Source organism: Neodiprion fabricii, chromosome 7 (genome assembly GCF_021155785.1).
Source record: "Neodiprion fabricii isolate iyNeoFabr1 chromosome 7, iyNeoFabr1.1, whole genome shotgun sequence".
Lineage (NCBI taxonomy): Eukaryota > Metazoa > Arthropoda > Insecta > Hymenoptera > Diprionidae > Neodiprion > Neodiprion fabricii.
In genome coordinates, this window is record NC_060245.1 from 16,523,653 (window position 1) to 16,538,040 (window position 14,388).

The 14,388-nt window shown below is 36.2% G+C and overlaps 1 protein-coding gene and 1 long non-coding RNA gene across 7 annotated transcripts in view; one reads left to right on the plus strand and one right to left on the minus strand.

The window, feature by feature from the left end:
* The window catches only part of LOC124186422 (spectrin beta chain, non-erythrocytic 1), a 79,490-nt gene extending 65,605 nt beyond the window's left edge, over positions 1 to 13,885 (minus strand). The window contains exons 1-2 of one of the 4 annotated variants that reach the window (XM_046578141.1): positions 13,403 to 13,885; positions 13,016 to 13,108 (exon numbers count right to left, since the gene is read on the minus strand). The gene's annotated coding sequence lies outside the window, so the exon portion shown is untranslated. Of the gene's footprint in view, positions 1 to 13,015 lie in introns of all 4 variants that reach the window. The other 3 variants (XM_046578140.1, XM_046578139.1, XM_046578138.1) reach the window with 3 other exon arrangements.
* On the plus strand, positions 1,803 to 11,781 carry LOC124186433. Of its 3 annotated transcripts, XR_006871667.1 has the most exons (6): positions 1,803 to 2,179; positions 2,654 to 2,737; positions 2,837 to 2,887; positions 6,075 to 6,234; positions 8,700 to 8,854; positions 11,161 to 11,781. It is a non-coding gene; the product is annotated as an uncharacterized LOC124186433 (long non-coding RNA). The 3 variants fall into 3 exon arrangements; XR_006871665.1 differs by having other exon boundaries at positions 2,654 to 2,887; XR_006871666.1 differs by lacking the exon at positions 8,700 to 8,854 and having other exon boundaries at positions 2,654 to 2,887.
* Positions 13,886 to 14,388: the final 503 nt, after the last annotated feature.

The window sequence follows — 14,388 nt, forward strand, 5'->3', positions numbered from 1 at the left end:
CTCTGTTGGAAAGCTTACGAAAAATTCGTCTTAAAAAATTCGTCGTTAAGTAGTTTTAGAGTTTTTCCAAAACAACGCTGTCGTCTTAAGGTTCCGAAGTGAAGTTGGTAAAAATTGACTATATATAGATCGCATTCCACGTTAAATTAGCAGCCCATGTACCTCACCCACCTCAGGTTCTGATGATTTTCAGTACTATGTTCTTACGGACCCAAAAGATCGGTAATTGATCTAAATAGATCAAAGAAACGCATTATTTTCATGATTCCATGATCTATTTAAATGGGGGAATAGAAAAGAAAACAGTAATAAAAGTTCAATTCCGACATGGCAAAACAAAAAACTTACGAAAAAATAGTAAGTATTGAGATCCCATTATCGTGCGGGTGCTTATTTTTTTAGATTTTTAAAAATGGCGTTTACCAAATATTTCTCAATATCTTTCAAATTTAACCGGTGGCTAAAAAAATCTGTAAAAAATTCAGAGACCTTTTTGGGTCGGTATAAACATCATACTAAAAAATTATTAAAATCGAAGAGGGTGATGTACGTGGGTAGCTAATTTGACATGGAATGCCCCGTTATTAACTGAAATTGTCTACTCTCCCCACCACTCGTTGCATCATCTTAGCGATATCAGCGCCGCTCAGCGTCAGCCAAAGCGAGCCTTATTGTACGGATTTTTGATACCGGATTAAAGGTACGACGTGAAGATGGGATTTTATAAAAAGCTGATTGTGCTTCAGGACTTTATACAAGACTTATACTGTGGGATTTGAAAAGTTTTCGAATATTTCATAACGATTCTCTACAATTGCAAGTATCACCATGAAATTCAGCAATCAATCGTGTTCGACACAGTTTTTTTTCTCTTTGCCGAGTAAATCGTTTCAAACTTTGAGAAATGAAAAGGTTTATAATCGTGCTTGTATGCATTTAAAAAGTAATTTTATATGGAACTCGGTTATGAAGTGGGGGTGACGTCCCATAACCTCAAACAAAATGAAAGTTAGCCGCGGATGTATTTAAATTTTTTTTGCTAATTTGCAGAATTTTTCACACAATGACAATACGAGAAAATTTTCAAACACCACCATTTACCAAAGTTTGAAACGATTTCATTTCTTAGGTGAAAAACAAAAAATAGAGATTAGAATTTTCTTACTCGATCGGTATTCCGAAATGCGTTGAAGCGAGATTTCGGATCACGCTGAACGGAGTGATAAAATAGATTTACCTTCTGGCATTCGAGAAGCTATAACTAATAAAATGAAGCCCGCTATAGAAAGCGATCAAAATTTAAAAAAACTACCTTGCTCTGTCGGTAAGATAGTAAAAAAAGCAACTGATTGTAGATCTTAATCAAACTGCATAGTAAGCATCGTTCGACACACTTATATTCATACTGTTAAAAGTTTAAAGGTTATTGCTATTCGTTCAAGAATAATCCGAAAATTTGAAATTCATGCGTCGCCTGAAGAAACATGCATTAATTGTAGTCAGAGATTTGCTGACCTCATGAACAATACCCAGCAATTTCCCTGACTATAATATAACCATAGAAAAAAGTAACAATTCTGAAATAAGCATCGCGGTAATTTATTATGTAGAATGATATCCTGCATGCCTCGCAGGGTTAGTTAGTTACACGGTATACCGACTGAGTGTAAAGAGAGAAAAAAACAAAAAACACAAGACTTTTTATGCCTCGCTATCGATACAGCAAGCGTAACGTGTTTACTGCAGGTAATACCTAGCTACGGCTAAAGGAATTGGGTCAACAATTTTTCGGAGAACATATATAGTAGTCAGAGATATCCGAGTTCATTGAAAGTTGAATAACCGACATTAAACGGCCCCAGAAGCGGGCGACGGCCGCCTTGTAATTCTCCTTTAAAGTGAAATGCAGTTTACAGTGATTACGAAGGAAAAAGAGAAAGAGAGAGAGAGAGGGAGAGAGAAGCGCGCGGCAGCAATTAAATAGTACGTTTCTGATGTTGCTACTTATTATTAAACTCGCGAGCGAGTGAGCGAGTCAACCAGTTGACTTTAAACCACACGATAAATTAGTCTTACAGTGAATTACGCCCAAATATATAACACGTGCGAAACCCAGAACTGGAATGTCTCATGATATGATCAAGGCCAAAACAATTTTACGCTCTCCTCGTCGCAACACGTGAGCCAACGTTTATATCTGTTTTATGAAACTTAATTCGTAAATAACCGACGAATTGGAATTAATTTTATGTTATATCGCAATACGCGGATGTATTTGTTTATTCCATCTTCTAACAATTTCTTTCTTTTTTTTTTTGTATATCTAGAAATCACAGCGTTCTCCTAAGTTAACTTCAACGGGATTGACGCATTTGATACAGAAATTCGTGACTTCAATTTGATACATTACAATTATTGGAAAGTTTCCTCATGACGTCAGAGCATGATTTTCGGCGCCATTTTGTCACCACATGACCTAAGTTTTTAATTTTAACAGCGGAAAATCGTAATTCTTGAGGTTTCAAATTACTCATGGCACATAAATTAATGAAACATAATCAATAATGTACCTGTTCTACTAACCACACGCGAAAAACACGGTCAACGATCAGCTGTCAAGCCTGGTTACGTTGGTTTGATTTTTTTCCACCAGATGTCGCATTAAAAAGTGACAATCCCAATGGTGCAGGCAACAGATCTTTTCACAAAAGAGATTTCATCGGAAAAACTGATAAAGGTAGTTTATACTTCTTTGGAGATACTTTTCATTCCGTTATGGCAATTATTGTAATATCTTTGTTCACTCTACCGAGTGAATTGATTGGCGTGACTTTAGATGACTTCACGATCTGAAAGAGGTTAAAGTATGACTCGACGTGATTTGAAGGTAATTACAATGGCTGAACGTTAATACAAGTTAATCTTTCACATTAGTGTATTTTTATTCAAGTCCTCTCCTACGTGACTTCACGCACGAAATCACGTGACTTGAAATCATGTTGAAGTTAGCAACGTTACCGTAACGATTTGTGCTGAGGAAAAACCGTTATTTCGCGATTTTGGAACTGTTTGAAATTCAGTAAATCGCAATAAAACAAAACATACTTATATTTTGTAACCTTAGTTCCTTAAAAATTGTTACGTAAAAGTAAGAAAATAGTATTCTTTTCCAATCTTTCGTTATGATAACATTGCTAACTTCAACCTCGTGACTTGAGGTAATCCTCTTCACGCATATGAATCGTTAGTGTGAATCTAAACGACTTCACGTAACTTCTTATCGTGAATTTACGTATGACTCTTGAGGAAAGATTATTTTCACTTTTTCATGTGTGATGCCTCTCTTTTATATATAAGATGCTGGATGACTGTAGGTAATACAAGTATTACAAATTGCGATACACACGATCGAATATCTACGAATAATAAATGATCGATGGGCGTTCGCGTATATTCAAACATGTATGAAACACTAATCTCAGCAGGTATAAATTAAGTAACGGATGGGACTGACTGGCTCAAGGACGACGAGGATTAAGCGAGTGTCGAAATTTTGCCTCAATTCATTTTACGGCCTTATAGTCGTCGGCCGATAAGATATGTTGCGGTACATACCATGTCTCTTATACACTAAGTATACATGCATACGTACACTTGGGAACAATGAATCTAAGACGACTCATTTTTTAAACTAGACAGTCATGTTGGCAACACAGAGAAATCTACAGCGCCATAGTCGGCCAAGCGCGAAACTAACTCAATCTCAATAAACATAACATAACCCATGACCGTCGAATCTAACCTTAGAATACGTGTCAATCTAAAAAGTCATCATCCCCGCGGAATTTTAAGTTTAGATTCGACGGTCATGGGTTATGTTATGTTTATTGAGATTGAGTTAGTTTCGCGCTTGGCCGACTATGGCACTGTAGGTTTCTCTGTGTTGCCAACATGACTGTCTAGTGTAAAAAATTAGACGTCTCAGATTCATTGTCCCCAAATGTACATCTTATACGTGCACGTATTATATGCCGCAATGAAACATGGAATTTAATGAGGCTGAAGTTAGTAACGTTAACGTAATGGAACATTGGGGGGAAAAATAACTATTTTGCAAGTTTATAGTGACTTTGAAGCAATCATGTCTTCAAAATATGAATAACTTTTGCCTTGTCATGATTTACTGCGTATGTCAGACATCCCTGCAATTGTGAAATAACGATTTTTCCGAAAAGTAAGCTATTACATCGTTACTGACTTCAGTCACGAGAAATTTAGATTTCCCTAAATTATCCTGCAGCCTTACCAGAATCATAATTCAACATTTTTCTTCCATGAAGGTGTAAACTTATATACATTTCATAAGATGAACACAAATCTGACAAAATTATACTGTGACATGTTGTTGCGAAAGAAATTTGAATCTTTTTAATTTTCGTACATCTCACTGGGGTCTCAGATGTTCGAAAATGTTTCTAAAATATTTTACAAACCAACTTTGTCGATGCGTTATAAAAGGATATTTTTTTAAATTTGACGAGGCAAGTATGTCTCGAAAAAATAGGCGCGACACAAATCCGAGGATTAATTGTTCTATACTAGCAATTGTTGCCGAGTGTAAATGGCTGTGACCAATCCTAACAATATTACACACACTGGGGTAGAATATATGTACAAATATCGATATACAGATACACATTTCTACGTTCATTGACATGTGTGGAATTTATAGGTGGATGGGTGTAAAATGTGTGTCCATTAGGTAAATGGAAGAAAAGTATAAATAGATAGGAATTACGTATGTATCTGCTGACGATGTCCGAAAAGGTAAACCCTGCAGTTACGTATAGTCACAAGAATTTAAATCGGATTTTAGGATGATGATTTATTTCTTAATTCAATGTATATGATTACTGTTTCAGATTTTTTTTTTGGATTGTTTTGTTTTGTACCTGAGTTCAATTAAAATTAGATATGCTGAATACCGAGCGACGACTCGGTTCTCAACATACGATACACATACAATGATACCCGACAACGATCGAATTGACTGAAAACTTACAACTGCGGTAGTACTAACTAGCTGGCAAGATGAAGTTATAAGATGTGCGATATCATGAAAAGTTATACAGACGTAACTTTTTATATTTTCTTAAATTGACGGTTCAAATTTATGTGCCTTTCAAAAGTTTTGTAATTTGTACATTTTTGTACCGAACCTAAATTCGTAAATGCTGCACGGACAATTTGAAAAATAATGCAACTGGACTACGAAAGAAAAAAACACAGTTCATCGCTCTAATTTTATTTCTATGTAGGTATACATGGATATTAAGGTGTTAGTTTTATTTTTATTTTTTTTACAGGTTTAAAAATTCCATTTAGGAATAAAAATACGGCTATTAAAATTTGCACTCCTAACATCAACATTACAATGTTACGCATCGCACTTTTCTATTTTCCATAAGAATAACATCCGAAAAATGGTTTTGGCTCCTTCTGATTTTTGTAATTAGTTAACGATGCATCGTAAAGGAAATTCACAGATATATTTTTGTAGGTAATTGACCGTTCTATAATAAAAGGTCCATGATAATTTTTCGATAAATTCGCTCGTTCAAAAGTTGTTCAAAAAGTTATAAGAAAGAGTAGATTCATCATAACGGACATTTTTGTAGAGCGTTCAATTCCCTACAAAAACATGTCTGTGAATACGACGCATGATTAGCTAGTTATAAAAATCAGAAGAAGCAAAAACCATTTTTCCCCATGTTTTTTTTATGGAAAATAGGAAAAATACGATGCGCAACCCTTTATACCTGACTGGAACTTTTGAACCTGTTTTGAAGAAGAAAATTTTTTTTTGTTTTTCAACACACCAGTAATCATACATATGCACTTGTACATGCGTGCGTATTACGTACATGTGCATTCCAGCTACATCGCCAGTAGGCATGAGCAGGTATAATAATAATGCATGGGTTAGTTTCTCGGCATTTGGATGATATTATAAGCTTCGTATTCTCGGCACGCGATCGGATAATTACGTCATCAGATAGCCCTTTATATTGCAGTTACGTGAGTACGGCTAAATGCGTATGCTGTTTATGTTATATGGCTGCTTCTCGTACGTCCTTCGGGAAAAAAGGAAAGACACAAAAGAGATGACGACGAGAAAAAAAAAAAAAAAAAAAACAACAGCAGAACCGCCGACAGATATGGAGGTAAATACGGGTATGTACGTATGTACAATTACGTGTTCTACTAATCAGGTACGTGTATTCCTAACCTATAACCAACACTCTACATGTCTATATATAACCAAAGTCAACGCATAATGAAAAAGACAAGAAAAGAAAACGCAAACAGAAAATTCCTTTATACGCTTACACTGTAACCTTCAATTACAACAGAAGTTATACATAACATTACGTTCTTGCCCATGTCATCGTTCTACAATTGTTCAATATGTAGTTACAATCGTACAACAATAATTCGTAAGACGTTGATATATTTTCTTTTGTTTTCTTTGTTGAACACAATATTTATGATACAGGGTGGCCACTAAATCCCTATCACGAAATTCCCTGACTTTTCCAGGTTTTCCATACAAAAATTTTATAATTTCGCCTAACTAATTCGGATAAATTGGATAAATTGTAGCAAATTGATAAACATATGGATGTTTTCCGTATAATTTTTTTTTTTTTTTTTATGAAAGTACGCATACGTCCCATCTAGCCGATGCGCACAATTCGTTTGTCAGGTAATATTTAGGAATATTCAAAGTTTGACGAGAACCTTCCGCCGATGGTAAAAAAATTTGTATTCGATCTAATTTATCTGAAACTTAAATAAATTTTGGGACGTATTTGTATGAAAAAAAAATATAGTAAACTATTCCCTGACTTTCCACGAAAACTCCTGACATTTTCCTAACTATTCCATAATTTCAGAATTCTATGACATTTCCAGGTTTTTTCATAATTCTCTGACCAGTTGCAACCCTGTCATAGTTAGAAGTTTACTTAGTTTTATTTTAAATTAATTGTAAGCGGGAATTTTCAAGGCCGTTTTTTTTTTTTTTTTGTAATCGAATGCAAAATAGTTAGACCAAGGTCCGACGGACAAGTTAGACCAAAATATGTACGAGGCGTCCTCTCTGAATAACCAAACTTCTATGGCCGACGCCCACCGGCGTCAGTTCGTAATTGTGAAGCAATGTAAAAGCCTGTTATTATTCACTAACAAATGTTATTTGTTGTAACATAAACTCTCGTGAGATTTTACTTGGGCCAGACGGGCGAGTAACCTCTTACAATTAAATATACCTCAATTTCGAATCTGAATTATCAAATCCAAAATGGCGGATCAAAATTACCGTGCACGAATACCTTATAATATTTCAAATATTTTTTCGGGACGATTTCAATTTCGAGGTATGTACATACATGCAAAATTAAAGAGCCATTCAAAGTATGCTGTGCTGTAGTTCCGTCTGACGAAATGTAATAGAAAAGTTTGAATATCAACATTTCAAGTGGAAAAGCAAACAAATCGAGTAACTTTCAACCAACGACATATATCTATATTAGACTGCCAAATATCCTATTACATATTAAGTAGATACTCTATAATTATAGTAACTTTGTTCTCGATCGTAATGAATGTTTACTGTATTATCTGCACCACAACAATATCGATATAATTCAAAATAAGTACCCAAATTTGTTGAAGTAAAGTTCTCTTCTATTTTCTTCAGTCTAATTTTTTGACTCTGAGACAAACAATTGAACGCAAAATCTGGACAGAAAAATTATGATTGATATAAAAAAATTGCTTTTAAATTTCAGTGCATTACGGGTTGCCTGCCTGCAAGTCGCTTATGATAGTAAAAAAAAAAAATATATAGAAAATATAATGCACAGATCTTGACAAATAAATATACGATAATTCTGACTTCAAACAGCAAAACTATTATACGGATACTTGAGAAGTGTTACTTAGTCGGCACTTGCGGTTCTATGGTATATTCGCTGCAGGCTGAACACATTGAGAGATGAGATCTGCTCGTACCTTACACCACTATAATTTATATTATAAATTACATTGATCCACCTTCCAGAGATAAGATATCGCCTCGTAAGTATATACCCGAGTGTATATACAAGTTCCATACATATGCCATTAGAGCTTATACGTTATGTAAGTGGAACGAACAGGTTTCTAGGGCTTCGCGACGCTGCGCGGTAAATTTTTTGCCTCTTCTATCATCATCACTTTGATAAAAGTAGAGCACCTCATGAAATTTGCACAGGCATATGATACTTTCGTCGTGGAAATATCAGTAGTATAAGGAAGAACAGATGGAAATACTTTACATTTATCTTCGGTACATTATAATTAATATTTCACTAATTACTCGTTAATATATATTTCTTATTTTATTTAGGAAACATTATTAAGCACTACGGTTTTGTTATAGATCGGAATATTTTCACATGGTGCATGATACGTATGTACATAGTAACAATTAACGATCATGTCGCGAACGTACAGTCATGTACTGTTCTTCTTTTCTCGAATAATACGTGATATGTTATGCACGATGAGGTCTGTCGAAATAATATATAAGCGTGTTAAAGATCCGAACGGAATTGTTAAAGACCGAAACAATTTTATATTCGTCGTTCTTGCAGCAACAGCAGCAGCCGCAGCAGCAGAGACTTGTATTGTGGAATTATAATGTATCACAATATAAGAAATTCGGGAATTTCAATGTAAACAACTCGTCTTCGACTCAACACCGCGACGACATCGAAAATACGCATACACGTAACGTGTATACATGTATGTATGTACATATTATACGCTATGTAAATATTGTAAATTTTGAAGAAAAAAAAAAAAGAGCCATTCTTTATCTCAACGCGAAATATGTTACGAACGGTATCTCGGTACTCAAGTTTACTGGGAAAAACAAATCGTTTTCGCGTTTCGAAAGAAACAAGTTTCATAAGTCAGGATTTTGGAGGTATTTTACGCAGGGTATCCTTGAAATTTGAATTAAAATAACTGGAAATCAAGAGTTGACAATAATTCAACGTTTCTATCTGACCAGATATGCGTTTTTTAAGCATAACGAATGTAACGGCGTAGAAGACTAATAACTCATGACGTTTGTAGATAGATACTAGACATACCACTTTCTTCATCCAGAGAATCAAGCAGTACGTGAGTACGTTCGCTGGATGTTATTTTTTTTTTTAATTACAATTTTTTTTCCATCTTGTTATATTGGACTATCTGTAGCTACATCAATTTGACGAATCAAATTTTCTCTAGACTATTTATTACGCGTATAGGTATGTTTTAGTCAGTTTAATTACTTAATGGGTATAAAAACGAGTTATAACACAACGTTCCTATTAAAATTCCGTTCGAATCATCTCAACTTAACTCGTATCGTAATCCCGCCGCTAAAGGAGCAACAGCGGGAGATTTGAAGAAAACACACGAAAGCAAGCCACGCGTGTAGATGAATAAAAAATTACATAATGAATGTGAATCACGCGAGAACTACGGAGAAGAAGACAAAACTTGAGGGGGGGGGGGGGATGATAACAGAACGTAATTATAGGCACTCCAGTTGAGTTTTGGTGGAATTATATACGAAATTGGAATAAAAATTTGTCTGGCAGTTAATATTGCTCGATCGAATTTTACTATAATTTCAAAAATTTAGGTTATGGTAGGAAGAGAGAATTAATCGATTAAAAACATCTCCAGCGATGTTATTTGCCCCACAGACGGTGAACACGAGTAAAACATCAGCCCTATCATTTGATAGTAATAAATCCGTGAGTGAAGTTCTTATTTTGGAAGATATCAAAATTCAAGAAAAGCTCTTACAAAAAAAAAAAAAAAAAATAGCCAGAGTTAAATCATTTTCAACGTTTTAGTAACAAAATCTTTCTTCAAATTATTAACAGCTTGATTTGTGATATTATAATTAACTTAGATTTATATCTATAACATATTAGGGACGTGATTTATTCACATTTACCATCGTTGGCATATTTTAAGATTGGAGGAGATTTTTTCAACAATTATTCCGTCTTCTTAACTTTTGCGACGTAATTCCAAGTATTTATATAGGTGTACAGATCAATTTTCGAAAATCCTAGACACTTCCTGGAACGAAAAACACATTGAGCCAGCTACGATTTTTGTTGGCAAAGTTGGGTTCACAAGTCGGTATAATAGCCCAGTCAACATAGGTCTGAATAAAAATTATTCGGGATATGGGTAAATTTTTGTGCACAGGGGTTTTCGACCCACAGAAACTCAGTTCTGAACTCATTTTGAGTTGCATGGCCAGTGTTTCAAGAAAACAGCAAAATTTTGCCATTTTTTCAGTTTCCTCAAAAACTCCTATCGACAGATGAAAAAGATTTGACCAAATTAAGAAACAATATATTATTTCACCAAAATTCCCCAGATGCCGTCGATAAGTAGGATTTCTTTTTTCCAAATCTGTTAATCCGATTTCGTTCCCGACATATGAGGACATAATTCGTTGTTGAATTTTCCGCTCTACGCGACGGTCAAGTATCTTCCATCTATCGATAGCAGTTTTTGAAGAAAACGCAAAAAACGTCAAATTCTGCCGTTTCTTCCAAACGCCGGCTATGCAGTACAAGAATGACTTGAAATTTGACTCCCTGAGGGTCGAAAACTCCTATACACAAAAATGCAGCTATATCCCGAATGCTTCGATTGCTTAGGCACCGAAGGGGAGGGGGGGGGGGGGGGAGGTGGAGTTCGACTGAGTCTTGTCTCAAAGGAGATACGTGTACCGATGCGTACTACGAAGAGGTAAGAAGAGGGAGAGATATTTAGCCGTCTCAGCTTCTTCGCTTCTGCTCGCTCTGTACTCCGATTCGACTGAACTCGGCCTGCAGTTATGATAACAAAATATGAATAGCATTGCTGTAATTTGGAGAGGTGTATTTATCTGTGAGATTACTGATAGAAAAAAAATTTAAACCGGTTTTTATCAGGTATCCTGAAAACGTTCGGACAGATTTTGTTTAAACCCTGCAGCCGATTTGAAAATTAGATAGAAATTTTACATAAATGCATTTTTTTTTTTTGCAGGTGCTATCAGAACCTCAATTGTTAAGCAACTGAAATTTTAAATTTCTTCGACAAAACGCCTTAGCAGTAACCTTTCGCGGCTACAGATAGGCGATAAAATATCTCGTTGGCACATTTGAAGAGGCGATTTGGAAAATGTTATAATATATATTTAAAAAGTGTCTGTATTATGAAAATTATTCTGCAATTTTTTCTTAATTGTTCCTTGAATATCAAATCGCACAAATGTCATCATTCAAGACCTCCACCGCTGCGGTTTGCAGGGACGAATTCAGACGAACCATGTATATATATATATAGGAAAAGTCTTACGGAGTATTTTCTCACGCTAATAACGAACTGATCTCGAGATTTGTAGCAATAATTCGTAACTCTACAAAATAATAGAGGTCCCTAACAACGGTGCACGTACAACACGGTGCTAGCCGAACAGAAAATGAGATTTTCAAATCTACAGCAGGGATTATTACGCATATCATTATACTCAGGTATGTACAAAGGTATGACTGATATTCTCTCATCGTCAACAGTCATAATAACTAACAATGAGTTATTATATATAGAACGGATTGTCATTCGGATTGTGGTAGCGGTCACCACGCCGAAACGCTCACCCACCCCCGCCCCCCCCCCCCCCCCCCTTTCGCTACGGCAACCAGCGGCGCATCCTCAAGGTCTAAAATGGGAATGCCAACTACATATTTACAAACATCCGCATGTCAATCGGACGGAGAATAATATACCGAGAGATTATGTTGAAAAGGGATGATCCGTACATTACGTTGGCCATACTTCGCTGCCCCGAGTCGCGCTTACACTGCTACCAACATGGAAATTGCTAACAATAAATTCCTAAGGTTCCGGTCGTGATAGAAAATAAAGTATAATATGTTGGAAATTAATATGGGGATCAAATTTTAGATCCGAAAGAATAAGAAGATGAACGTTAACACCGATATTTGTGGAATGACACGGAGAATGTGAAATTCAGCATTTTCGTTGGTAGAAGAATCGTAATGAAAGTAGCGAATCGGCAACGTTGGCACACAACATGATCACACGTGAGAATTTGTGGGAAGTGGACGAATTGATTCTATTCTTGATATAAATCTATTATTGATTGTTGCGAAACAAGGAATTCTATTGATTAGCTAAGAAAACCGTAGGTACAAGATCTTTAAAAATCAGGTTGAAGTTCGTCACGTGATAGCAACGTAGTATGAAAAACAATCGAGCTGAAGGTATGCTGTAGTCTGTCTTTACCGATCCTGTTAAATTATTACTTATTTTAGCGGCAATCAGAACCATGTGTCGTTGACGCGAAAAATTCGCATATAGCGCAATTCTAAACATAAATATGCAAAAACAGTTTTTGTTCTACGCAACAATAATAAGTCTACCAGAAATTGTATTCTTCGAAAATGCAATTTATGCTAATGAGTTGCAGGCATAACACGCTTTGCAAACAGTTTGCTATATCATTTTTCAGTCTTAATATGTGAGAGCAACTAATTTGATCTTAATTGACAAGAATGATCTACAAATACCGGCATTCACTAGGGAATTTTCCACACAAGGTTGGCTGCCTAGCTAAATTCATTCATACTGCCAACCGAAATAAACGTGCGGCTTCAAAATAATCGCGTGTAAAAAACATGGAATTCGTGGAGATGTCTCATCTTTGACGCCATTCATCGTTTTTAATGTGCGGTCAATTGATATTGTCACTATTAACAATCCACAGGGGAGAGCAGGATGAAAAATTACTCACATTCAAAATTGGAAGTGACACCTAACCAAGGTGAAAAATTTGCGTTCCTGGATTTTTGTTGTTGTATACAATGATGTTATTTACCTTCCCTCCTTGTGTGTTGATTTTGTTTTTTTTATCCAAATCCAGACTGGAATAGGGCACTCTACATCGATCCCAATGTCATCACCTGACGCACTTGCAAAAGTGAATTACACACACTATTTCTCACAATGATACCACACGTTAATGAAAAACCTATTTGGACTTAGATTTTTCCTAAGTTTGATTTTGAATTAAATTCTCAGTCTCTTGTTCTGCATACAGCCTTGCTTCTTTTCCCTTTTTTTCCTACCTTTCTAGTTTTCACGTCGTCACGACTGTTGACACAGTTTTAAACAAGGCAGATTAGAAAAACGAGGGAGAAAAAGCGAAGAAGAAACACAAGAGAAAGAGAGAAAAACAAAATATATGTTTATTGCAGGTACATACGTATTTATTTGAAATTTTGGCACACACAATATTTAGCAGGAAATCAGGTAAACCTGTGCGGCAGAACGCGTGCGCGCGTCACAATAATTTTAAATAACGAAACACGTTCGATCGAAGACAACTCTAATTGTAAATTATTCGTAACAACTGGATCGTTGCGCGAACCACGCACAGTTTTGGAGTTCGTGCGATGCTTCCTTACGTTGCGTTAGCGCGGCTTCGATGGACCTTTGCCTTTCGGCTTTACGCTTGCTACCTCTTCTCGGACTGGTGCTACTAGTCGTCGTCGTCGTCGTCTTCCATTCCGACCCATTCCAAACCCTCTCCTCTCCGCTCAGCTCCGCCCCCTCATCCCGCCGACACCGCCGGCAGCCCTTCCCTTCCCTTCGACGGCTAGTTTCTCACGACGTAACTGAACGACTTCCCCTACCCGCTATAATATCTTGTCAGCCGCCGAGCCTCATCGTCAGAAACTTTCGCTCGCCCCCTTTCCACTACTATCAAACCGCTGAGCAACGAAAAACGATCGTGGTTCGGGAGGCTGTGAGAACTACCCGCACTATCTTTGGATTAATTCTCGAACTTGATCCGTACCAATTGATAAGTTCGAACACTCCTCGAACGCTTTTTGGAACTACATTATTTTTATTCTTCGACAGCTTAGACGCTTCAATGCCTCCGCTGCTTCGCTAACTGAGCACAAGTCTATTGGTAGTCGCTGAATTTCTTGTGTTCAATAGAGCCATAGAAGATTTGTTTACTTCGATGTTTCTCACACAATTTGTGTCAAAATGAGCCTTCTAATATGTATTCGAATTCTCGAAACGTGTCCGATGCATTGGATGTTTGATAACACTGAATTTTATTCATTGCTTATTCAAATGATTTACCAAATATCGGTCGATGGTGCATGAGAAATGTTGATCAGATGAATTGCTTACCTACAATAGTCGATTGATCAGCGAATTATCTCCTCTGTCGGTAAC